We start from the raw sequence: 27,061 nt of genomic DNA on the forward strand, positions 1-27,061 counted from the left end.
TAATACCAGTCTGTAGGAGAACAGATGAGGCTGGGAAGATTACTGCTGCCTTTGTGAGCAGCTCCGTTCTGTCTGCTGGGAGCCTCCTGCAAAACACGCCAGAGAAGGGCTAGGCTAAAAGTCAGTTGTTTCCCAATTCCCCAGTTGTCTTAAATGAAGATTAGTTTTGATACTTACTATGGGTCAGCACTCACAGAGCTCATTCTGCTGCTGAGGATCCTCCCAGCTGAAATCCTCCAGGCTGAAAGCCATCTGCAAGTGCTTCAGCAACTGAGGTTCCTCATTGATAGAAAGTTCCCTGTTTTTATTTCCACCTATTAAGATTTCTAATTTGTTTTAATTACCTCCCCTCATCCCCATCTCTAGTGTTTAGTTCTCCATTGTGAAGCTCTCAGAGCTGCAACAATTGGCTTTGCTCTAGTTATTTATTTATCTGCTCATTTAGATACCCAGGAGGAGGTACTGGATGTTGAATCTGGAATTGTTTGCATTAATCTATGCCTTGCAGAAGATTTTCTGTGTAAACCCAGACCTGGCATTTCCCTTCTCATCTTCTTTTGAAATGGCAACTTTTCTTGAGCAAGTTCTGTTCTTTAGGCTCTTTTCACTTCCAAGGCATCCTGGGCACCCAGGTGATTCAGAAACAGGGGTTTTCTTTTTGTTCCTAATGAGAATTGGAAGACATTTCTAGTGGGGAAGAATCAAAGCTCTTCCAATTGTGAACTGTTTATCTTTTGCAAGGATCTTCAAAGTGACAAGTCTTTGAAGTAAAAGCAGGGCAAATTCAATGCAGAGCTTTCAACATCCACATTAGCAAGCAAAAAATCCTCCTTTCCCACCTGCTGCTGGTTCCCAGATGCTACAGCCCTTGCTCTGCAGCCTCATCTACACTGCCCAGTTTCCGTTGCGGTGACTCCACCACCTCCCTGGGCAGCCCATTCCAATGCCAATCACTCTCTCTGCCAACAACTTCCTCCTCACATCCAGCCTAGAGCTCCCCTGGCACATCTTGAGACTGTGTCCCCTTCTTCTGTTGCTGCTTGCCTGGCAGAAGAGACCAACCTCACTTAGCTACAGCCTCTCTTCAGGTAGTTGTAGGCAGCAATGAGCTCTGCCCTGAGCCTCCTCTTCTCACAGAATCATAGAATCAACCAGGTTGGAAGAGACCTCCAAGATCATCCAGTCCAACCTAGCACCCAGCCCTATCTAATCAACTAGATTATCAGTATCAGTATCACCAAGGTTGGGAGAGACCTCATAGATCATCAAGTCCAACCCTTTAGCACAGAGCTCAAGGCCAGACCATGGCACCAAGTGCCACGTCCAATCCTGCCTTGAACAGCTCCAGGGACGGCGACTCCACCACCTCCCCGGGCAGCCCATTCCAGTGTCCAATGACTCTCTCAGTGAAGAACTTTCTCCTCACCTCAAGCCTAAATTTCCCCTGGCACAGCCTGAGGCTGTGTCCTCTCGTTCTGGTGCTGGCCACCTGAGAGAAGAGAGCAACCTCCTCCTGGCCACAACCACCTCTCAGGTAGTTGTAGATAGCAATAAGGTCTCCCCTGAGCCTCCTCTTCTCCAGGCTACCCAATCCCAGCTCCCTAAGCCTCTCCTCGTAGGGCTGTGCTCGAGGCCTCTCCCCAGCCTCGTCGCCCTTCTCTGGACACGCTCAAGCATCTCAATGTCCCTCCTAAACTGGGGGGCCCAGAACTGAACACAGCACTCAAGGTGTGGTCTGACCAGTGCAGAGTACAGGGGCAGAATGACCTCCCTGCTCCTGCTGACCACACCATTCCTGATGCAGGCCAGGATGCCACTGGCTCTCTTTGCCACCTGGGCACACTGCTGGCTCATGTTCAGGCAGGTATCAATCAGCACCCCCAGATCCCTCTCTGTCTGGCTGCTCTCAGCCACTCCAACCCCAGCCTGTAGCTCTGCATGGGGTTGCTGTGCCCAAAGTGCAGCACCCTGCACTTGGACTTATTGAACGCCATTCTCTAGGCTAACCAACCCCAGCTCCCTCAGCCTCTCCTCATAGGGTTTGTGTTCCAGGCCCTTCACCAGCCTTGCTGCCCTATTTATAGGGATCAGATAAGGGTGGTTTAGATGTTGGCAGGGAGGAGGAAGGAATCATAGTCTAACAAGGACAAATCTGAGCAGTCTGATAGGAAAAGTGAAGCCTAGTGCTGCTAAATACAGTGTAGCTGATCCTGATGTCTAAACCATGGAAGAAATTAGATGTTTAATTTAAATCAGAAACTGCTCCATGTCTATAAATACCCATTTCTTCTGAATGGAAAGGAGCTGAGCATTTTGCTGCCAAGAATAGAATGTAAAATGAGAATAAATAAAATCTGTAAAAGCAAAAATGAGGAAATTACATAAATTCCAGCATGATACAAGTACTGCCTCTGCAATTAGAGATGACTGAGTCAACAAGTCAGAGCAGCCACATCTTAAACAGTTCAGTGTTCAAGTTAGATTCTGCTAGAAGCAGCAGAAATACTGCTCTTGATATAATTCATTCTTGTGTCTGGGAAAGTAGAATCATAGAATGGGTTAGGTTGGAAGGGATCTCAAAGCTCAGCCAGTTCCAACCCTCTGCAATAGGCAGGGACACCACACCTCTCACTAGAACAGGTTGCTCAAGGACTCGTCCAACCTGGCCTTGAACACCTCCAGGGAGGTTGTGGAGCACAGAAGCATCCAATGTGATCAAAGATCTCCTGCAAGCATCCATCTTTTCCAAGTGGTCTAAAGCCACAGGCTGCAGGGGCTGCACCATTTCTGCACATGCACAACTTCTACTTTTGTTTATCAGCTTGCCCCTCCAGGTACTCCAGCAAGGTGTTCCTTAGCTACTGCCATGCTGACTTAAGATACTTTTTGTTTTTTTTTCCTTTTAAGGTGCTTCTAAATAACAGACAAAGTCATAGCAACTTATTTCAAATCCTTTTTCTTTTTTCTTTCTTTTTTCCCCCCTCAGGCATCCTTGAAAAAAAACCCCACAAAATCTGTGTGCAGCTTAACAATGTCCAACTTGGAAGAATCCTGGAAAGTCCACCAAGAAGGAAATCAGAGAAGCAAATTCCCAGGGAGCTCACCTTTTTTCCCCCCCAAATGCAATTATCCAGCAAGACAGATGAGACCAGGCCAGAAACACATTTAGGCAAAGAGAGGCAAGTAATAAAGTCAACTCACACATGTGCACACCTTCATCTTCCAGGTCTGCTGCAAACCTCCTGCTAAAGAGGAGCTGATAGAGAGGTGAAGATGAATTAACCAAGACTCTGAAGATGAGGAGAATAAGCCAGCTCCCAGTTTGCCAGCAGCAGGGAGCCCACACAAAAGTTCTTTAGCAGCAGCAGCACCGTGGTGTAAAAGTGTGGATCAAAAAGAATGAGCAGGTAAATGATTCCATCCCAGAGCAGAGTAACTAAATGGAGTTCTTTTCAGTTCTCTTTCCCTTCAGAAAGCAAAGGGGAAATATCCATCCCAAGGTGACAATTTACAGGTAATGAAGCTGAGGCAGTGGCAAAGGCATGGATGTGTTGAGGGAAGAGGTGAAAGAACAGTGCAGTGGATTAAAATGCAGTAAATCACTCAGGCTGCTTGGCATCATTCCGGGACTGCAGAAGAAATGAAGGTGAGTGACTAATGTTAATGTGTGTTACAGTATTGTGTCATTTGAACCACAGCTTTGGAGTGGGAGGGGGTGGCCAAAGCAAATTCTGGCTGTTAAAACAGATGCTAGAGTGTGAGAGAGGGCCCAGAGCTATTTGTTATCCAATCTTGCCTCAGGAACAGGAAAAGGCAGAGGGGACACTGAATGGAAAGGATGGGAAAAAGCAATTCAGTGCTTGCTATAAGAACAGGCAGATATGACCAAGTCCATAAACCACTGTAGTCTTTGCTTGAGCAACTGAGCCAAAGAAGGTGAGAAGGGGAAGCTGGGGTCAAGCCTCCAAATGTGTTGCTCTTTCTCAGAACAGGCTTTACCAAAACAAAGCTGAAGAACAAGAGTGGATTTCCAAAAGGACTTTCCAAACAGACTGCCCTCAGGCTGATACTCAGAGAATAACCCTGGGAGGGAGGGGAGCAGACTTCTGTCACACTCTCAGAAAGAAAGCAAAGTATTAGATGTGCATTTCTTCTTGGCACTCTGCAGGGTGATGCCAAAGATCCTAAAACGAGAGGGCTGCCTCAGCCATTGGAATGGGCTGCCCAGGGAGGTGGTGGAGTCGCTGTGCCTGGAGGTGTTGAAGCGAAGCCTGGCTGGGGCACTCAGTGCCATGGTCTGGTTGATTGGACAGGGCTAAGTGACAGGTTGGACTGGATGAGCTTGGAGGTTTCTTCCACCCTGGTTGATTCTATGAAGCTCCTGGGCCTGGGCTTCATCTGACTAGAGGAAGATAGTCAACACCTGAGTTCCCTATATGATTAACTGCTTTCTTGTCAGCAGCTATCTGCCAGGACATTCCAGGGGAAGACCAAAGTCAGAAATCCCATTCTTAAAGGTACCAACACAATCTGCTGACAGCTGTTCTTCTGCCCTCAGGGAAGAAAGAAAACTACCCCAGGATGCTGAGCTGCCAAAGAGGGTCACCTGGAGTAGATCCATCTGGTGCTCTGCACAGGTATTTTACTGACACTATTTAATCATGTCTAATTTAACTGCATCATCCCTGCAGCAGGCTTGGTGAGGTTTGGGTGACAATTTCTCCTGTTGAGAGGATGACAACACCCACGTTGCTACCCCAGGACACCATCTGCCAGGCTCCTGTGGAATTCCCTGGCTGTCCTCACACAATTACTATGGGTTCCATTTGCAATCCTCAGGCCTCAAGAATTTATGTGTGGGCACCAAGGGTCAGGGGGATATATTGGAGAGATTTACCAACACTTCTAAGCTGCAATCAAGCCTGACTCACCTAAATTTACTTATCAAATCTCTTCTTAATCCAACACATTTATCACACAGCCATCCCCAGAAACCCAAACCCCTGCAAAACCAGAAGTGCTTGACATCTGGAGACAAACTCACACACACCTGTGCCAGAAGGAGTTTAGTCATACCAAGCATTGTCTGTTTATAGACAAACCTATACAATTATGATATGGTTATAGAATATTTTTTGTTCTATCCTTTTTTTTTTTGCTGTGTGCAGCTTCAGAAGGATCTTTTCTGGCACTGAAAAGACTGCAGTGCTTCAACCCTTGACATACATAAACTTTCTTGCACAGACCCCAAAGCAAGCTAAAGCAACAAGTTTCTTTCACAGCACTACTATGAAGTCCATATAACTACTTCCATTTCAGCCACTAGGGATGGTAACAAGTGACCTGCCTAAAATGAAGGAGCAGAAGAGCCTGGAATAGAAATCTGGAGCTCTGACTCTGATTTCTTACCTAATCATTAAATATTCCTGTTCTTACATGGATTCAACGAATTTTGCAGAAGGAAAGGGGTGTGGAGGGGAAGTCTGTTGTATAAAGACCTGCATTTTCTCATTAGGTCACTCTTGGTCATCCAGAGAAGGCAGACTCCAGTGGATAGACTAATAAGCAGCCAGGGAGAAAAGGACCTGGGGGTGCTGGCAGATAGTAGTTAAAGATGAGGCAGGTGAGTGCCCAGGTGGGCAGCAGAGCCAATGGCATCCTGGCCTGGCTCAGGAGCAGTGTGGCCAGCAGGACAAGGGAGGTTATAGTGTCCCTGTGCTCAGCACTGCTCAGGCCACACCTTGAGTGCTGTGTCCAGTTCTGGGCCACTCAGTTCAGGAGAGATGTTGAGATGCTGGAAGGTGTCCAGAGAAGGGCAGCAAAGCTGGTGAGGGGCCTGGAGCACAGCCCTGTGAGGAGAGGCTGAGGGAGCTGGGGGTGTGCAGCCTGCAGCAGAGGAAGCTCAGAGGTAACCTCATTGCTGTCCACAACTACCTGAGGGGAGGCTGTAGCCAGAAGGGGGTTGGTCTTTTCTCCAGTCTCTTCCAATCTGGTTGATTCCATGATTCTCTGATACGCCTAAGAGATCCAGGTTCATTCTCGGTCCTTCACAATTACTTTGTGTAAGCCACATACTCTGTGGTTATTTCTTCCCTGAAGAGTCAGGTACTGCTTTACTGAGCAAGTGCACTGTTGGAATTAACCCATTGCTTTAGTTGGCTGATTTGCAGGTTAAGCACTATTGAACATCTGTATGCTAGGATGCAGTCAAAGTTAGCCTTTCACTTAGCTCAAGTTATCTCCATTTATCAGCAGCTGCTTCTTGGAGCTTTCCCTCTGCAGAGCTTTTTTTCCTCAGTGCTCTGCAGCTCTGCACTTCTGCTTAAGTGAAATGATTGTATCCCAGCAGCTCTTTTGAGCAGGATAATTGGCAATTACTTATTTTTGACATACTGAGGAAATCTAGTAAAGCATAATTCAAATTCTGTTACCAGCAATGAACTCCTTCTGCAGAACAGTGCATCACAGTGCTCATCTCCACTGCCAAGATCCCTGGCAGCTCTAATTCAAAGCTCAGAAGTATTATGTGCAGCACATTGTTTCTTATCTGCAAGTTCCATGCCAGAGAAATTCTTTTCTTGGGCAACTTTGAAACCTTTTCCCTGCTCTTTCTGAAACTCCTGCAACACTTGACTACTTCAAAAGAAGACAGGATTGATGTTTATCTTGTTCCTCTTTATTTTCATGGCTAAAGTTCTCTCTATGTAGTGTATTAATTTATCTCTTGCTGTTGTTATAGACAAATATCTGGCCACACAAATTCATAGAATCAACCAGGCTGGAAGAGATCTCCAAGCTCAGTCAGGCCAACCTAGCACCCAGCCCTGTCCTCACAGCAGAGCTGCTGCAGCCCTCTCAGCATCTTGGTGGCCTCCTCTGGACTGGCTCCAACACTTCCATGTCCTGCTTGTGCTGGGGGCTCCAGAACTGCCCCCAGGACTGCAGGTGGGGTGTGAGGAGAGCAGAGTCAAGGGCAGAATCCCCTCCCTTGCCCTGCTGCCCACACTGCTCTTGCTGCAGCCCAGCACAGGGTTGCTGTCTGGGCTACACTCACACTGCAGCTCCTGTGGAGCTTTTCATCACCCCAGACCCCCAGGTCCTTTTCCTCAGGGCTGCTCTCATCCGTTCCCCACCCAGCCTGGAGCTGTGTTTGGGATTGTGCAGTAGAGAAGACTTTGTCCTCTGTGTGCTGCGTGGAGAGACTCTCAGTCTCCAGCAGCATCAGGAGAACTTGCAGCAGCACAGGTGGCACAAGATAACACAGAATTTATTTTCAAAGAGTGCCACACTTCTAACATCAGTGTTTATTGAGAGCCTCTGTACAATTGAATGGTGTTATGTGTGCAGTTATTGATCTGGTAGTTCAAGCACCTTTAAAATACTTCACTCAGTTACAAGCTCCTGGCTCCTGCAGTGATGTCATTGCTAAGGCTAACCATTACCACTGCAATAAAAGAGAAGCCATTTCTAATTAGATTTTCTTAATGTGATGCTGTTCATTATGGATTGATTTTCTCTTTCCCTCTGCTATTTCTAAATGAGTTAGGTGAAGTTTCCCTTTTGTGGAAGGAGAGGTTAATTCTCACTGGCAAAGAAGCAGAGATATTGTACCAAAGGTTTATGAAAACCTCCTTAGGCGACTTTGTCAGATCACCTTAGTGTTAAGCTCCACTACCATTAGTGTTCAAGCCCCAAGCTTCAGCTCTAATCGATGCTGAAAGATTTGCAATATTAGAGACCTGTGAGGAGCCTGAAACTTTTCCCTTTAATGAACACAGACTGCACTAGCACCAAGCACTGCTGCTCAGCAGCGCTGCTGCTGCACTGGGGTGGGGCAGACATCACATGAAATAATGACAGCTACTACCAAAGTGATTGGCAAGAGGGATTGTAGTGCTGCTAAGCTGAGACAAAGGAGCTTGAGTGCTGTGTCCAGTTCTGGGCTCCTCAATTCAAGAGAGAGGCTGAGGTGCTGGAAGGTGTCCAGAGAAGGGCAGCAAGGCTGGGGAGGGGCCTGGAGCACAGCCCTGTGAGGAGAGGCTGAGGGAGCTGGGGGTGTGCAGCCTGCAGCAGAGGAGGCTCAGGGCAGAGCTCATTGCTGCCTGCAACTACCCAAAGGGAGGCTGTAGCCAGGTGGGGTTGGGCTCTTCTTTCAGGCAACCAGCAATGGAAAAAGGGGACACAGTGTGAAGTTGTGGCAGGGGAGGTCTAGGCTGGGTGTTAGGAGGAAGTTGTTGTCAGAGAGAGTGATTGGCATTGGAATGGGCTGCCCAGGAGGTGGTGGAGTGGCTGTGCCTGGAGGTGTTCAAGAGAAGACTGAATGGGGCACTGCATGTATTAGTTGCTTGGCTAGGGCTGGGTGCTGGGTTGGACTGGATGATCTTGGAGATCTCTTCCAACCTGGCTGATTCTAAGGGCCTTTGATCACAGGACTTTCATGAGGTTACACTGGGCAGAGAAGCAGCCTGTGCACCCTGTCTCTGTGCACCAGGAGCAACAGGTACAAACTTGACTATAGAAGGTTTCACCTCACCAGGAGAAGAAAACACTTTGCATTGAGGGTGACATGGCACTGGAACAGGCTGCCCAGAGAAGCTGTGGAATCTCCTTCTCTGGAGACCTACAAGAGCCTCCTGGATGTGCTCCTGTGCAGGCTATCCTAGGTGACTTTGTTTTGGCAGGGTGGTTGGACTCTGGAGGTCCCTTCCAACCTCTAATATTCTGTGATTCTGCGACCTCGCCCTCATTCATTTGCAACCTCATCTGGGCTCTTGGAAACAACATGAGGGATGAGGATTCAATTTGGTCTGAATCTGAACATTTCAGATTGCTTCTCCAAGCTGCATGTGCTCAGCAGGTGCCTGTTGTTCTTCTCCCACCAGCTCTGATTACAACGGTCTAAAATGCCATGTATGGGTTGAGCTGGGACAGCCAAGGAACACGTGGATTCTTAAGAGCAGAGCACAGCAATACAAACAGCTCCCCACTGGTACAAACAGCACCCTTCCAACAGAGCTGAGCTCAGCCAGCTTCCCTAATGCTGCTCAAAAGAATGCCTAAATGAACCAAAAAGCAGACCCAAGGCAAAAAAAATGAGTCTTATTTTGGTTCATCTAACTGGTTTTGAAGGTAAATGCAGAGATACAAAAGGAACTAAACAAAGCCCCTAGCTCCTTTCTGCCACCACCTGAGACCAAAGGCAGCTCACTAAATACAGTGACTTGGGCATGAGCCATTACACAACCAATAAGCACCTTCCTTCACCTTGTTAACTCTTCTGTATCTCAAAATCAATGGCACCAGGATTTCCTTTGCTTAGCTTGCTGAGATTGAATTAGGTCCAGAAAATCCTTCTAAGCCCTTTTTTCCTTAGTGTAGAGTACTGTAAGGAAAGCTTTTACTGAGAGCTTCATCACCAATTTCCCTCTCCAGATAGCGACATCTTTCCTGCTGTCATGTATGGCAGGAAACAGGAATGGTGCAGAGCTGCTGCACCATGGAGATGCACTGTCTGTATAGAAGTCCATAACAAAGTGAAAAGCCACAGAATCAACCAGCTTGGAAGAGATCTCCAAGCTCATCCAGTCCAACCTAGCACCCAGCCCTAGCCAAGCAACCAGACCATGGCACTAAGTGCCCCAGCCAGGCTTGGCTTCAACACCTCCAGCCACAGAGACTCCACCACCTCCCTGGGCAGCCCATTCCAATGCCAACCACTCTCTCTGCCAACAACTTCCTCCTCACACCCAGCCTAAACCTCCCCTGCCACAACTTCACACTGTATCCCCTTGTTCTGTTGCTGGTTGCCTGGCAGAAGAGCCCAACCCCACCTGGCTACAGCCTCCCTTCAGGTAGTTGTAGACAGCAATGAGCTCTGCCCTGAGCCTTCTCTGCTGCAGGCTGCACACCCCCAGCTCCCTCAGCCTCTCCTCACAGGGCTGTGCTCCAGGCCCCTCACCAGCTTTGTTGCCCTTCTCTGGACACCTTCCAGCACCTCAACATCTCTCTTGAACTGAGGAGCCCAGAACTGGACACAGCACTTAAGGTGTGGACTGAGCAGTGCTGAGTACAGGGGCAGAATATCCTCCCTTGTCCTACTGCCCACACTGCTCCTGAGCCAGCCCAGGATGCCAGTGGCTCTGCTGCCCACCTGGGCACACTGCTGGCTCAAGTTCAGACTGTTTCTGGATTGGGTACCACGAACTCAGAGCCTTGCAGAGAAGCATGCTTCAGCAGGAACACAGGAGTTACCATACACTTGATAAAGTACAAACAATCCCACCTCTAAAAAGCACAAGGAATAGGAATGGGAAGGTAAAAGAAGGAGGATAAATTCCATGGCATTGCCTTGGCATCACAGATTGATCCACCCCATTTAGCCAAGTCAATTTGTCGGAGCCCTCTGCCCTGCCCCTGCTTTGTTCCAAGAGGAGTGGAAGAACAGTATTGATTAAACTGCAGCAGCAGCTGCCCTGCAAGCACATCCTGGTGGCATCCTGGCATGCATGGGAATGTGGAAGGGTTAAATGTAAAGACAGCAACTCTGGGCAGTTGCTAGGAGACAGTGTCCTGCCGTGACATCATGCATCAGCCTGTGACAGGCTGTTCCAACAGCACAATCATCTCCTGACTCACTGCCTGTGTGTGCCTTCACTTGCTGAGAGAAAATAGCGTTCACCTGAAGGTGAAGCACTCTCCAGCCCTGTCCTGTGGTTTCTTGGATGAATTAAATATTAGATTTTTTAATATAAAAGTCACATAATGTGGTTTGCCCTCAGGCCTCAGCAAACCCTGCAAAACCCAGCAGAGCTGCAGAGATCATCTCTACTGCTGCATAAAGCAGCAGTGCTGATCATAGAATCAACCAGGCTGGAAGAGACCTCCAACATCATCCAGGCCAACCTAGCACCCAGCCCTAGCCAATCAACCAGACCATGGCACTAAGTGCCCCAGCCAGGCTTGGCTTCAACACCTCCAGGCACAGCGACTCCACCACCTCCCTGGGCAGCCCATTCCAATGCCAATCACTCTCTCTGACAACAACTTCCTCCTAACGTCCAGACTAGACCTGCCCTGGCACAACTTGAGGCTGTGTCCCCTTGTTCTATTGGTGGCTGCCTGGCAGCAGAGCCCAACCCCACCTGGCTACAGCCTCCCTTTGGGTAGTTGCAGACAGCAATGAGCTCTGCCCTGAGCCTCCTCTTCTGCAGGCTGCACACCCCCAGCTCCCTCAGCCTCTCCTCACAGGGCTCTGCTCCAGGCCCCTCACCAGCTTTGTTGCCCTTCTCTGGACACCTTCCAGCACCTCAACATCTCTCTTGAATTGAGGAGCCCAGAACTGGACACAGCACTCAAGGTGTGGCCTGAGCAGTGCTGAGCACAGGGGCAGAAGAACCTCCCTTGTCCTGCTGCCCACACTGCTTCTGAGCCAGGCCAGGATGCCATTGGCTCTGCTGCCCACCTGGGCACTGCTGCCTCATCTCCAGCTACTCTCTCCCAGCACCCCCAGGTCCCTTTCTCCCTGGCTGCTCTCAGCCACTCAGGCCCCAGCCTGTAGTGCTGCTTGGGGTTGTTGTAGTTGAAGTGCAGAACCCTGCACTTGGCCTTGTTCAATCTCATCCCATTGGCCTCTGCCCACCCATCCAGCCTGTCTAGATCCCTCTGCAGGGCTCTTCTACCCTCCAACAGATCAACACCTGCAGCACTGATGGCAGCTGTGATGGTTTGGGTGTTACCTGTCCTCCTCACGAGGGCAGATTTTCCTCCCAGCTCATCCTTCCAAACACCATTAGGCAAACACAACATCAGGCTAGTTCTGCTGATGAATGCTTAATGGTTTTGGCTCCTGATCACGGCCTCCAATGCCAGATTAAGGCAATAGGATTAGGCCCATTATGTCTCTCTCATCTCTGTTCTGCACACTTCAACTTCAATAAAATATGTTTAAAAGATATTTACCTGTCTCTGAGGTGTGGTGTGAGGATAAATTCAGCACTATTTCTACAGCACAGTGAAAATATAGCTGAGATTTTGCAAGCCACCTACTGGATGTTGATCTACCACTCCCATTAACGTCAGTGGGAAGTGTGTAGCTGAGAAATCTCAGCTGTAAAGCACTGCAATACACAGAGAGTAATGATGAACACAACATTTAAGTAGGGGACATAAGAAGATGTACCTGAATCAGTATTCCACATAGACCTTTTCTTTTGATCATGTTTAGGTCCTTATACAGGCTACAGGAAATGAAATCAGTAAGATGTGATTCCTTCTCTTCTCATTGCCCTGTTAAAAACTAATCACATATTTCTGGAAATCAGACCTTATGATTGCCTCATTAATATTCTCTCTTCTCCTCAGGATGACCACACTTATTTTGTGCTTTTATTAAGTTAAGGGATGCTAGAACCACTTATACAAATTCTGAGCTCCTCAATTCAAGAGAGATGTTGAGGTGCTGGAAGGTGTCCAGAGAAGGGCAGCAAGGCTGGGGAGGGGCCTGGAGCAGAGCCCTGTGAGGAGAGGCTGAGGGAGCTGGGGGTGTGCAGCCTGCAGCAGAGGAGGCTCAGGGCAGAGCTCATTGCTGTCTACAACTACCTGGCCTGGAGAACAGGAGGCTCAGGGCAGACCTCAGTGATGTCTACAACTAACTTAAGGAAGGCTGTAGCCAGGTGGGGTTGGGCTCTGCTGCCAGGCACCCAGCAACAGAACAAGGGGACACAGTCTCAAGCTGTGCCAGGGCAGGTTCAGGCTGGATGTTAAGAGGAAGTTGTTGTCAGAGAGAGTGATTGGCATTGGAATGGGCTGCCCAGGGAGGTGGTGGAGTTGCTGTGCCTGGAGGTGTTCATGAAAAGCCTGGCTGGGGCACAATCTGGTTGATTTGACAGGGCTGGGTGCTAGGTTCGACCAGGGAGGTGATGGAGTCACCATCCCTGGAGATGTTGAAGAGAAGACTGGCTGAGGCACTTAGTGCCATGTTCTAGTTGATTGGACAGGGCTGGGTGCTAGGTTGGACTGGATGATATTGGAGGTCTCTTCCAACCTGGCTGATTCTATGATTCATTTAGTTCATATCAGAGTGGGAAGTATGGGAATCCATGCAAGAGGAATGGGAAAAGTTTAACAAATGAGGCTGTAGAGTGCCAATGGAATAAGAATTCAGGTGATGTGTAGGAACTTGGAGAAATATGCACTGCAAACCCTCTTTGGCTTTCACTTGTTGTTTTAGCCTTCTCCTTTAAAAAAGAACCCTAAGTAAAAGCAGCTCTGAGTTAATTAAGACAGGCTGCTTTGAATCCAGATGATAAAAATGCTCATTAGCAGTAATTATTTTTTATTCATGCAACCTGAGGCCAGACTCAGTTTAGGCTTAAGAATTCCCCAAAATGCTTACAGGGCACTGAGAATGAATTAACAGTGCTGTACAACTGCTTTAGTGCAAAATGGTTTGGGTAGTTTTTTTCTTCCCCCATTTAATCTCTTTTATGAAACATTACATATTGATCATTGCCAGAGGCAAGGCAAAACCCTCACAGATGAACACTTTTTTGAAAGGAATACTCAAACCAGACACTAAGCAGGACTCAGACTGGGCCTGGCTCAGGAGCAGTGTGGCCAGCAGGACAAGGGAGGTTATAGTGTCCCTGTACTCAGCACTGCTCAGGTCACACCTTGAGTGCTGTGTTCAGTTCTGGGCCACTCAATTCAAGAGAGAGGTTGAGGTGCTGGAAGGTGTCCAGAGAAGGGCAACAAAGCTGGTGAGGGGCCTGGAACACAAACCCTACAAGGAGAGGCTGAGGGAGCTGGGGGTGTGCAGCCTGCAGAAGAGGAGGCTCAGAGCAAAGCTCATTGCGGTCTACAACTACCTGATGGGAACCAGCAACAGAAGAAGGGGACACAGTCTCAAGTTGTGCCAGGGCAGGTCTAGGCTGGATGTTAGGAGGAAGTTGTTGGCAGAGAGAGTGATTGGCATTGGAATGGGCTGCCCAAGGAGGTGGTGGAGTCACTGTGCCTGGAGGTGTTGAAGCCAAGCCTGGCTGGGGCACTTAGTGCCACGGTCTGGTTGCTTGGCCAGGGCTGGGTGCTAGGTTGGACTGGCTGAGCTTGGAGATCTCTTCCAAACTGATTGATTCTGTGATTCTATGAGTTGGAACATGGATCTGGAGCCAGGCTCAAGGGGAACACAAGCTGTGTAATAATGCAATTGGTGACTGTTTCCTCCTGCAATAAAATCCAACAGGACAGACACCTCGACAGCAGCACCAAGGCAGCATATGGTACTAGCACTACAAGGGGCTCAGAGAGCTGTGAGGAAATTTTCCTTACATGACAAAGTCTGACTTGAGGATCCAAATGGTTACAGAAATGTCCAAGGTGCTGGGCTAAAGTTCCATATAAGAGGCAATCTCACTACCTGAGAAGACAGCTCCTGCACCTGCCTGTTGTTAATTCAGGGAGGGTTGTGTCTGGTGTTTGTCTGCTGGGGTTACTGCTTGTTTTTCTGTCTCTGCTCAAATATCCTTTTCCAGTAAAAGATGTCTTCAGCCTATCTGAGGCATACATATGTGCCACTGCAGCCACCTTTTGATAATTGGAGCTTTCAGGGCAATGAATGATGTGGTCCTAAAGTGTTCAAACCCACGAGAGTGCACTTTATACACTGGAGCAGTTAGCACTGCCAAGTGCAGAGGAAGACTGCAGCGAGGTTTAAGTCATTCTACAGTTCTTTTGAATGCCAACCTTTGAGGGGAGAGATACACTCAGTCTAGCTGTGCAGACCTACAATTCAACAGCAATCCTAGATCAGGATGGCCAGGAGAGAGGAGAGAAATCCTACTAAAGACCTGAGAGACTGCAGAAGTCTGTTAAGGAGACCTTGCCCATGAAAAAATGACCTTGAGCAACGTTAACTTGTTGGCAGTTGTTTCCAAGGACAGCACAAACGACCCAAAGCAAAGGACTTAGCCCTGCCTAAGAGCCATGGAGATCCAACACTGCAAAGTGCCCCAGATCATGAGGCAGATGCTAATTCCCGGAGGTAGCTGCCAATTCCAGGAGGTAGTCGGAGCCAGCTACATCTAAGACTCTGTTTGCAAACCCTTCCTTAAATCACCTTGGCTTGTTCATACTGTGAACAGGAAAGTGATGTCCAGCAGGAACCACCTTTTGATGCTAGCAAAATGAAGCTCTGGTCTACTCAGCAGCCTCAAGGAACCATACTGACCAAACCCAGCAGCTTCCCTGGGAAGAGTCACCATGGAATGCAATGAAAGACTTTTATGGATATTGCCCTGGCAATGTTTTCACCTGTAAGAAATCTTCTGTAATACAAGGGGAAGAAAGAGACCTTCGTAGTCCTTCAGATCTTGTGTCACTTGGGGTGAGAAATTACAGAGGTTGCCCTCTTCTCCTTTTTCTTTGTGAAAACAGGACATGAGTTTAGCCAGAGGCTACAGTCACACACAAGCACTCAAGACTACTATCAGTTATTATCTTCAGATGACAACTATTGATTCTGTTTGTTCATACCACAAATTTAAGAAGCCCCAAATGGACTCTGGGTATTGTACTGAAGCTTCCAGAGCAGATATCTGAGTTTTCATTGCTTCAACAAATTGGACAACAATCCCAGTCCTACATCAACATACCAAGTAACAGTTCTGATGAGTTAGATGATAGCTTCATCGTGTCAACTACCTTTAGCTTTGTGAAGGAGAAGAGAGAAGTGATGAAGCAGCCTGTACCAGCTCTTGCTACAGAATGGATAATTTAGCACACATTTTATTGCTGCCATTACCTATATAAAGTATGAGTGCACAAAACAGCCTATCAAATGCATTAGCAAACACAAGCTGTATAAAGACTCCCAGACCCAAAAAGCAAGGTATGAATAATTCACATTCCCATGCACTAGAAGTCACCCAGATAAAACATATAAAGTGCACTTAACTTGCCCCAAAGAAAACTTACAAATGCTCTGAATAACTGCACATCATATCAAGATGGTGTTTCAGCTACTTTGAAGGATGCAGATGCTTTCTTGGATGACTTTGAAGACAATGTGCAAGCTTGCTCAATTCACGCTGATGTTAATTGCTGTACAGCTGCCTGCTTTAGACAGAAGGAAAAACCAGGATGCACTGTGCAGGTTACAGCTACAGAAGAAAAGCTGCCTGCTTTCCTTCTGTGGTGCCTTTTGTACTCATTGCCAGCTGTTCAATTATCTGTCCAGAACAGACTCTCTTTCACTGACACCTCTGCTCTAAAACTCCTCACCAAAAAGGTATGTTTGACTCACCTAGTATTCAGCACTAGATAAAGCAAACACATCTGTGTTACATTAACATGGATGTTCTGGAAGTAGCCCAAAATGATGCTTACAGGAGAAATTATATGTTCCATGCCCAGAGATACAGAAGTTATCAAGGATGCTCCAGTATCTGAAGGGGGCCTACAGCAAGGACTACTGACAAGGTCTTGTAATGACAGGACAAGGGGTAATGGGTTTAAACTAAAAGGGAGATTCAAAGTAGGTGTTAGGAAGAAGTCCTTACAGCAGCTGGGGGCTAGGGAGGGTCACTCCTCCCTTGGTTGGCAAATATAACTCTCATTAACATGCAGCAAAACTTCACACTTGTATGGGGAAATAAAAGGAGATTTAAAACCCACAGAAACCAAAGAGAGAAAGAGAGAGAGAAGTATCCACAGCAGGACTTTGAACTGTTGGAGCCAGTCCAGAGGAGGCCACCAAGATGCTCAGAGGGCTGCAGCAGCTCTGAGGAAAAGGTCATGGGGGTCCAGGGTGTTGAAAGTCACAGTTCTGAAAAGACCTGGAGTCCTGTGTGTAGTTCTGGAGCCCCCAGCACAAGAAGGACATGGAACTGTTGGAGCCAGTGCAGAGGAGGGCCATAAAGGTACTCAGAGAGCTGCAGCAGCTCTGCTATGAGGACAGGCTACAAGAGTTGGGGCTGTGCAGCCTGGAGAAGAGAAGGCTTTGAGGAGACCTTGGAGTGGCCTTGCAGTATCTGAAGGGGGCTACAGCAAAGCTGGGGAGGGACTATTGACAAGGTCTTGTAATGGCAGGATGAGGAGGAATGGGTTTGAAGTAGCAGAAAGGAGATTGAAAGTAGATGTTAGGAAAGGGTTGTTTGCAGTGAGGGTGGTGAGACACTGGCACAGGTTGCCCAGGGAGGTTGTGGCTGCTCCCTACCTGGAGGTGTTCAAGGCCAGGTTGAACAAGGCCTTGAGCAATCTGTTCCAGTGGGAGGTGTCCCTGCCTATGGCAGGGGGTTGGAACTGGCTGAGCTTCAAGGTCCCTTCCAACCTAAACCGTTCTATGATTCTATGATGCTATGGACTGCTCTGATTCTAAACAATTTGCTGAGTCATGCCTTTCCCAATTTCTGGCTCATCACCATGAACAAAATAACATCCAAGTGTGTGAACAAGTCTGTAGATGTACAAGCACAAAAAGCTTCTCTCGTTCACAGAGGTAGCTGCACACAGCCAATTTTCAAGGTGGTTTTCACTTCCGCGCTAAAACCCATCCCTAAATGGCAGCAGCCACAAATCACAGCAGCTTCTGTGGGTTTCAACTTTTGCCAAGAATCCTTCAAGCAAGAGCCATGCTGCAACAGTTAACAACCACTCATGGCAGAAGGACCAAGTCAGTAATACAGATGGAGGGCAAGGAGGTGGACAACAGCAGTTACACCACTAAACCTGATGATCGAGGTCACACAGCCTGAAACATATATAAAGTTCCCTCATTTATGCTTTTGGTAATTATTAAGTCCTGGAGAAAGAGTGTTGGAGCAGGGGCAGAGAAAGCCAACAAGGCTGGGCAGAGGTCTGGCAAACATGGCCTATGAGGAGCAGCTGAGGGAGCTGGGGGTGTTTAGTCTGGAGAAGAGGAGGCTGGGAGGAGACCTTATTGCCCTCTACAACTACTTGAAAGGAGGTTGTAGTGAGGCTGAAGCTGGTCTCTCCTCCCAAATTACTAATGATAGGACAAGAGGAAATGGTCTCAAGTTGCACCAGGGGAGGTTTAGGTTGGCTGTTGGGAGGAAGTTCTTTCCTGAGCGGGTGGTCAGGCACTGGAACAGGCTGCCCAGGGAGGTGGTGGAGTCGCCACCCCTGGAGGTGTTTAAAAGGAGAGTGGATGTGGTGCTTGAGGCTACGGTCTGGTGATGAAGGTTGGGCTGGATGCTCCTGGTGGCCCTTTCCAGCCATAGCAATTCACAGTGATTAGATGCTGTGCTGAGGGCTTTGGTTTAGTCAAGGACTTGTCAGTGTGAAACTGATGATTGGACTCGAGGAGCTTGAAGGTCTTTTCCAATCTAAGAGATTCTGTGTGAGGTATGAACCAAGATGTAAAGTGAGGCAGAATGGTTGCATTTATTTGGCTCAGCTGACAAGCAGTCATCATGCAGCAAAGCCTGAGCACTCTGGCATAGGCACAGATCCTCCCAGCCACACAGAGGCCAGAAAAACACCAACATGCTTTTAGTTAATCACTGCTGGGTACACATATTTCTTCAGGAAATACTGCCTTGGCCGACTAATTACCACCAAATAATTTAGGAACAATTAAAGCATTTCTCATTGCTTGTCATTTGACTGAGAGCAAGTTCCTTGATGGAGTAATGAGCAATGGTGTGCACTAATCACCCATTAACTGGTGGCTTAAACATTGCTCCATCTTCTTCTAGAATGATGCTTAATTTAGTGCTGCTGGTTTACAGGTTGGCTCCCAAGCAGAAGGCTGCTCAAAACAGGATTCCTGTCTCTAGAATCTCAGGTGACATGGACAACAACTTCTTTTAACTGCAAAGATTCCCTGGCTGCTTATTTTTAATGGGATGTTGTAAAGCTGGCTGGCTAAGGAAACAGCTCTGCTGTGACTGTGCTTTACATGTGTGTGTGTGCTCAGTTCATTTTTGGACTTGGGTTACTCAACAAAATTCAGCAAAGTTCAACAAACATATTAAAAGTCCCAGAAGTTTTTGTTCTGGAGCACTCCAAATTCTTTCCTTGTCCTACCCCCCCAGGTTTGAATGGGGAGAAGAAATGCTTTCAGGCTTGAATGGGGAACACAGGAGGCACCTTTCTGCACATGTGCTGAGCCGTGTGGCAGCCCTCCCTGGAGTCAGGCTGGTGGCTGGCTGGGGTTTCACACCCAGCATAAAGTGGTAAAGGGACACTTTGCCTAGAAAAGGATAAACAGAGCAACAGAGAAAACAAAAGAAGTTCCTGCCTTGAAAAGAGCTCCTGCCTTGACAGAGTGCCCAACAGGAGAGGTTCCTGCCATGGCAGAATTCCCCTTTTGGACTGTCCTCACTTTTGGACAGCTCCTACATTTTTGGGTGGCTCTCAGTTTCACACCATCCCTGCCTTTGGAAGGATCTCCCCACTTTTACACCATTCAGTGCAAACTTGAAAGCCTGACAAGTCCTGGGGTCCAGCTGAGGGAGGGCTGCTGGTGGCACCCGGAACTGGTTATGCTCAGACCAAGTTTGGCTCTCCCCTGCCACTGCAAAAGCAGCATCAGTTCCACAAATCCCTGTTTTGTGCCAGCTGTGTCTCAAGGCATTTCTGAGTGTGGCAGCTTTGCCACTCGCCTTGGGCTTCTATCCCATTATTGGATACTGCTTGCAATGTCAGGAGGCAGCTGAGAACAGAGAAATCCAGCGAGACATCACTGCCAAATGCCTATCTCACCTCCGTGAGTAAAACCTGCTGTTCCCTTAATTCCCTCCTCAGCCTGATTTGATAGCAGGGGTAAAGCTGTGCTTATAGCTTAGCCTTTTCTATTTCCTGACCTCCTAAATCTCTGAACGTGTCCATAACATCATTGAAGAAATTCCTGATGGAACTATGGATTTTGAATAAAGAAAACTCACTTCCACAAGGTCGTTCAGATACACAAAACTCCTCTAGGAAGAGATGTAGTCCTCTATGGAAAATAAAAGATGCACTTAACCTTTACAGCAGACATTTCATCTGCCTTCACTTTTTCTTTGCCACTGAATCAGACTTGTAGGGAGCAGATCAATTTTACAAATTACATAACCACAGACTCATTGCTCAGTATTCATTAGAGAGTGCAGGAAACAAGCCACAAGCAGAGTGACTCTCTGGTATGTTTCATTGAGGCAGTCAGGGAGGGCTCTAGGGTTCTTTTGAAAGGTGCAGCCTTTGGGTGATGATGGAAGACTCTGGGTTTGCAGAAGTAAAAGCCAGGTGCATAGCTCAGAACATCAGTTAATAGTAAAATATATGTCTGCAGCCTTAGTCTAGGAGCTTTTTAGTGAGTATTTATAACTAATAGGTAGGTGTGAGCACCACAAGTAAGGCAAGCAGAAAACTGAATGCCAGAGTAGTTTTCTTAGAGAAACACCTTTCTGTCAACCCTGCTGTGGTGGCACACAGTGGTACCCACTGATGTGCTACACAGGCTGGGATGGTTTTACACTCCTCCCTGTCAGTGACCCTCACTGAAAAGACAATCTTCCTTTCGTGCTTCAGCCTGGCAGGGTTCGGGCAGAATTGAGCAGTCTGAACTAAGGAGAGTAGGAAGGGTAACATTAGGTCATTCTGATAAGGAGGCACAGCTGCAGGAGAAGAGCATCCTTGAAGGTGGCCAGCAGAGAAGTTGTTATCTGCAGTTAGCTGCGTGAGGGGGATTTAGGAAGGGGTCAGTTGGTCAGCTCTGCCTCTATGCATGTAGACAGCCCATGTTCTGCTATGTAACCTAACAGGATTAAACACCTTGTGTTAGCCACTAGGTAAGCATCACTCTTAGCTTCAACAAACAGCACTGACCCTACACATCATATTGATGTGAGGCACTGTCATGCTGGTTCCCTGCTCTGCTGCTGAGGAAGACAAGCATGGCACCAGCCTGATATGGTAGTTCCTTTAGCCACCAAGCCCTGAAACTCTAAATTTACAATCACAGAATGGTTTAGGTTGGAAGGGACCTCAAAGCTCAGCCAGTTCCAAACCCCTGCCATAGGCAGGGACACCTCCCACTACAATAGGTTGCTCAAGGACTCATCCAGCCTGGTCCTGAACACCTCCAGGGAGGTTGTGGAGCACAGAAGCACCCAATGTGACTGAAGATCACATTGGGTGCTTCTGTCCTCCACAACCTCCCTGGGCAACCTGTGCCAGTGTCTCACCACCCTCACTGCAACAACCCTTTCCTAACAGCTACTTGAATCTCCCCTCTGCCACTTTAAACCTCCATTACTCCTCATCCTGCACCCAGCCTTACTGTAGCCCCCTTCAGACACTTGAAGGCCACTCCAAGGTCCCCTCCAAGTCTTCTCCAGGCTCCAGAGCCCACACTCTTGTAGCCTGTCCTCATAGCAGAGCTGCTGCAGCCTTCTGAGCATCTTCATGGTCCTTTTTGATCTCCTTCATGCTTGCATAGAAAAAGCAGCACTGCTGCACATAGTCTTCAGCAGAGGATCCCTTGAGATTATCATAACCTTCTAGTCACCCAACAAGACAAAATGAGATCATTAGGCAAGTCAAATTTTGCTTTGAGGCAGAGATTATTCAAGGATGTTTCACTGCCATTGATATATGCACAAATGCAATCCTAAGCACTGCTGTGTCTGAACATTTCTCCCTCCTCAGTAGATATTATCTTCCCAGTATGCCTGCACAGTGTGGAAATGGTATTGCAACCACTACATTGTTTTATTGCTTTATTCAATAGGTAAGAGGGAATTCTTGTCAAAGCATCTCCGACCATGGAGAGAACTGGGTCTGACTCTCCAGCCACAGCCTGTGCAGGGGACTTTCCTTCTTGACCTCTTCCCACAGAATCTGAGGTCTGAGGCAAGGAGGACACTGCAGATAACATACCCCGAGAGAAACGAAGGGGTGGATGAGGCATCATTTATAGCAGGGGGCTGTAAACTCCAGGTAACTGCACCTCAGAGCAAAGCCAGGGTGCAGCTAATCCCTGACAATATACGGAGTCACAGGTTTGGGTTGGGAGGGACCTCAAAGCTCAGCCACTTCCAACCCCCTGCCATAGGCAGGGACACCTCCCACTAGAACAGGTCACTCAAGGCCTCATCCAACCTGGCCTTGAACACCTCCAGGCAGGGAGCAGACACAACCTCCCTGGGCAACCTGTGCCAGTGTCTCACCACCCTCACTGCAAACAACCCTTTCCTAACATCCACTTTCAATCTCCCCTCTGCCACTTTAAACCCATTATCTCTTGTCCTGTCATTACAGGACCTTGTCCACAGTCCCTCCCCAGCCTTCCTAGAGCCCCCTTCAGACACTGGAAGGCCACTCCAAGGTCTCCTCAAAGCCTTCTCTTCTCCAGGCTGCACAGCCCCAACTCTCTCAGCCTGTCCTCAGAGCAGAGCTGCTGCAGCCCTCTCAGCAACTTCATGTCCCTCCTCTGCACTGGCTCCAACACTTCCATGTCCTTCTTGTGCTGGGGGCTCCAGAATTGCACACAGTGCCCCGGGGGGGTCTGAGGAGAGCAGAGCCAAGGGGCAGAATCCCTTCCCTTGCCCTGCTGCCCACACTGCTCTTGCTGCAGCCCAGCACAGGGTTGCGTCTGGGCTGCACTCACCCTGCAGGCTCCTGTTGAACTTTGCATTACCCCAGACCCCCAGGGCCTGTTCCTCAGGGCTGCTCTCAGGCATTCTCCACCCAGCCTGGAGCTATGCTGGGGACTGCACCCATCGGTGTTGTGAAGATTTGCTAGGGCCCAGTGGTCTGGGGAAATGCAAGAAGGTGACAATGACTGCAATGCAATCTTAAGCCAAAGACTTCAAGAGTAGGCTTGAGCCAGCAGTGCCTTGCTTTTCTTGCTGAAGATTTGCAACAGTAAGACCAGAAGAAATTGCAGCTCTGAAGGCATCTGTCAGGGAAATGAAACCTCAGTATGGATTTCAGTGAGGTTATAGTTGAAGCAGGAGTGTTAAAATATTTATAGATCATTCACCATTCAGAAGTTAAAGGACATTGAACCAGTCACATTGTCAGACTCTCCAAACAGCCAGCATAATGTGCCTTGCATTTTACACATACACAGTGCTTGCAACAGTTGAAGCATGAGGGTACTGAAAAAGAAAAGAAGAAGTAAAATTGAAGGATTATATTCTTCCTACAGAAAAAAATGTGTCTACCACAAGTGCTTAACAGGATCTCTACCCAAGTATTATTCTACTGTCTTCTCAGGCACCACACAATTTGAGCAGCCTGCCACCATCCTTCCATCTTCCTTAGATTTTCTGAGCTCTGCCTTGTGACTGCTGTCCAGAACAGATGAAAGGCTGAGACAAATCCCAGGGACAAGACAAGGTTTGCACAATCCTAGGAAATGGAGCCTTAGGTCCCAAGCACAACCTTGATGCTTTAGTATGGAACTCTTCTAAGTGCCACTGTCATTGGAATAGGCTGCCCAGGGAGGTGGTGGAATCACCATCCCTGGAGGTGTTGAAGCCAAGCCTGGCTGGGGCACTTAGTGCCATGGTCTGGTTGACTGGATAGGGCTGGGTGCTAGGTTGGACTGGATGAGCTTGGAGCTCTCTTCCAAACTACCTGAGTCTATGATTCTGTCTTTTGCCTATGGAGATGGAAGCAAGAAGGTGCTGTTCCCTTGGTTGAAGGGATTGCAGGGGCCCCACTCGAGTGAAAAGCAGAACAAGAGAGCTTCTGTCCCTTAAACTCAAAGCCAAGAAATCTTTATTTGAATCAATGTTTCTTCCCAATTAAGTCCCCTATGAATTTTGGCCTTTCCATGCAACCCAAACCAGGATGCCTAATCTCTGCTCACTGCAAGACTTTCCTTTGCATCCCTTTGAAGCTTTTTATCTTCTTACCCTGCTTCAGCCCATCAGCAAAGCTGGCTGCTCCAGTTCTACATCCTATGGGCCTTTACATTATCAGGATGGCCTTGTGAGATGGTATTTGATAGACAACTCCATGGTGCTACAGCATTAGCTGTAGACTGACACTGGGACTGGAGGAAAAGAGGCTCTAAAAAGAGATCAGCATGCAGCAGTAGCTGGTGTTACACAGTCCCACTGATCCGTGCAGGTGGGTATCTGTTACAGGCTTCTCACAGATAGGTGGCTTTCACACTTCAATCATTCCCTCACAACAGGCACATTTCCACCTCAAAGATTTGGCAGTGTTGAAAAGAGGTTTTCCAACCTACACAGAGTTCATTTAAGTTAGGAGAGGTTCATCTTCCCCAAGTTTGTACTGCTGGAATGGTTTTACCAGTGCGGTGCTCTGAGTTCTTCTGGTGAAGCAATACCTCTCTTCTTCCCAAGGACAGCCACAGCCACCTGTAGGGAGACTATGGCATCCATGGTGCTCTCATCTCTGTGTCTCCTTGCAAGCAAACACAGAAGAGCTCAGCCTAAGTGAGGAGCCCCAGCCAGTGCCAGTGAGTTGATGTTCAAGTAATGAGCAGCTCCCTACCCTACCTAGCCGGGGGGCCAAGCAGGCCCCCCGGCCTTTAGATCACCTCCACCATTCACCCAGTGATGCACCCTTGGGGACTCACCAGTGATGATGGGAGGAGGATCCCTCTGCCCAGTTGGGCAAACTTGAGGCTTCTGCCCGTCCTGGGGCTCATTATAAAGGGGAGTGGGCAGGGAGGGCAAAGTGGCCACACCTGGGGTGGGAGGAGACTCCAATAGAACCCAGGTGCTCTGGGTTGGGTTTGGGGGATAAAAGGGCAAAACGTGGTGTGGGGTGGGAAAGCAGCAAGTACGGTGAAAAGGGGAGGTAGGTGGTGCTGTAAGGAGGGAAAGGAAAAGAGGAAGGTAGGGGGGAAAGTAAGGAGATGGAAAGAAAAGAAGGAAGATGACTACTCAGGGAGGTGGTGGAGTCACTGGCCCTGGAAATGCTGAAGAAAAGACTGGATGAAGCATTTAGTGCCATGGTCTAGATGACTGGATAGGGCTGGGTGCTAGGTTGGACTGGATGATCTTGGAGGTCTCTTCCAACCTGGTTGATTCTATGATAAGATGGGGAAAGAGAAGATGGAGAGGAAAGAAAGAAGATGGGGAAAGAGGAGCTGGAGAGGAAAAGAGGAAGATGAGGGGAAATAAAAGATGGAGAAGAAAGGAGGGAGAGGTGAAGATAAAATGTTGCCATTGGGACTGGGCTTGCAGGTGAGGGGATTTTGCCAGTCATGAAAAGCTCTTCTGCACGAAGCACCCTTCAGCCAGCGTTCAGCTGAGCCCCAGACAGGCCGGTACCTCAGCTGTATTCCACTGCAGGGAGGCCAGAGAAGGATTACACTTGGTAAGTAAATAATGGTCTTTGATACTGAGTCAAGCCATGTAAGAAAGTTATCTGAGCATGCCAGGAGCTTATAAATGAAAGGGCCTCTTGTCAACCGCTTCAGAGATGCAGGAAGAAGAGACCTGTGAGACTTAATGATTCAAAGCAAACCTTTCTGCTCATTAGGAGATGGATCCTTAGATGACTGACCTCAATCCTAAGTAGCAGGGAAGAATGTCAGAAAGACTAAGCTAAGTGCAGTCCTATCATTTAATCTTGAGTCTGTCTGTAGTCCTATAGGCATTACTGAGGGAAGGAAATATAAGGAGGAAATGTAAGATAATCAGGAGAACACAGCAAGCAGGAAGGAGCTTAGCACAGGTGATAACAACTGTAGGCTTCATCCCTTCTCTTTAGCTATGCTACTAACAAAGGAACTCTAGAAAACAAGAGAAGAGATTCCAAAGTGGCCTGGAGCTTTCTATGGGCAGAAGTCAGAAAGGCAAAGTGAATAACCATGTTCATTATATATGAACTTATTTCACTCTAAGATAAGCTGCCTGGATGCTTGCTTACCATGCTCATATTAAGACAATTTAACAATGCCATATTTAGTTGCCTTAGAGAAATTCATCTGACTTATTACAAGTTACAGGATCATAAAAGGCAGATTAGTTTTGTACCAAGATGGTGTTTCTTGGCACTGAACCTGCTTTACATTAGCAGATGGCCTGAAACCTCTCCTGAATCTTGATATTTATCTCTGAACTAAGTCAGGGAAGATTTTCTTCCCACTTAGGTTACCTGCCAGTTGCTGTGCTTTTATTGTCTTGATTTTAACAAATTCTCTTCCTTGCAAGACTTATTTTCTTCATCACTTCCTGTCCACATAATCAAACATTCATGTACCCTGTGTGACTGTAATGCACTAATGTCACATTGTCTCTGTATGACCAAGTGTCTAAATTCAGAGTAAAATGGCTTGTGTTTAGCACCATAAGAGCTCCATCTCTTTGGAGATGGAGTTGGAAAATGGTGTTCCTTTGAAACAGTGTCCCAACCCACATCCTCAGTCTATACAGACAACTGCACCTGGGTGTGCTACGCCAGCTGGTGCCTCTTCCCAGACACTCACCTCCACAGAGAACCACAGAATGGTTTAGGTTGGAAGGGACCTCGAAGCTCAGCCACTTCCAACCCCCTGACATGGGTGGGGACACCTCCCACTAGAACAGGTTGCTCCAGGACTCATCTAGCCTGGCCTTGAACACCTCCAGGCAGGGAGCAGACACAACCTCCCTGGGCAACCTGTGCCAGTGTCTCACCACCCTCACTGCAAACAACCCTTTCCTAACATCCACATTCAATCTCCACTCTGCCGGTTCAAACCCATTACCCCTTGTCCTGTCATCACAAGCCCCTGTCAATAGTCCCTCCCCAGGCTTCCTGCAGGTCCCCTTCAGATCCTGTCAGGCCACTCTAAGGTCTCCTCAAAGCCTTCTCTTCTCCAGGCTGCACAGCCCCAACTCTCTCAGCCTGTCCTCACAGCAGAGCTGCTGCAGCCCTCTGAGCATCTTTGTGGCCCCCTCTGCACTGGCTCCAACACTTCCATGTCCTTCTTTTGCTGGGGGCTCCAGAACTGCACACAGGACTCCAGGTCTTTTCAGAACTCTGACTTTCATCACCCCAGACCCCCATGGTGTTTTCCTCAGGGCTGTTCTCAGGCTGGAGTTGTACTTTGGATTGTTTCCACACAGATGCAGGACCTTACCCTTGGCCTTGT

General features: G+C 48.1%; 1 protein-coding gene and 1 long non-coding RNA gene across 6 annotated transcripts in view; both read right to left on the minus strand.

Moving 5' to 3' along the window:
* The window catches only part of DPP6 (dipeptidyl peptidase like 6), a 547,256-nt gene that overhangs the window by 290,484 nt on the left and 229,711 nt on the right, over positions 1-27,061 (minus strand). The gene's annotated exons all lie outside the window — the stretch shown is intronic.
* LOC135185843 (uncharacterized) lies at positions 22,949-24,577 on the minus strand. The gene is made up of 2 exons (XR_010306654.1): positions 23,862-24,577; positions 22,949-23,099 (listed from the first exon to the last, which is right to left on the minus strand). It is a non-coding gene; the product is annotated as an uncharacterized LOC135185843 (long non-coding RNA).

Source organism: Pogoniulus pusillus, chromosome 23, assembly GCF_015220805.1.
Source record: "Pogoniulus pusillus isolate bPogPus1 chromosome 23, bPogPus1.pri, whole genome shotgun sequence".
Lineage (NCBI taxonomy): Eukaryota > Metazoa > Chordata > Aves > Piciformes > Lybiidae > Pogoniulus > Pogoniulus pusillus.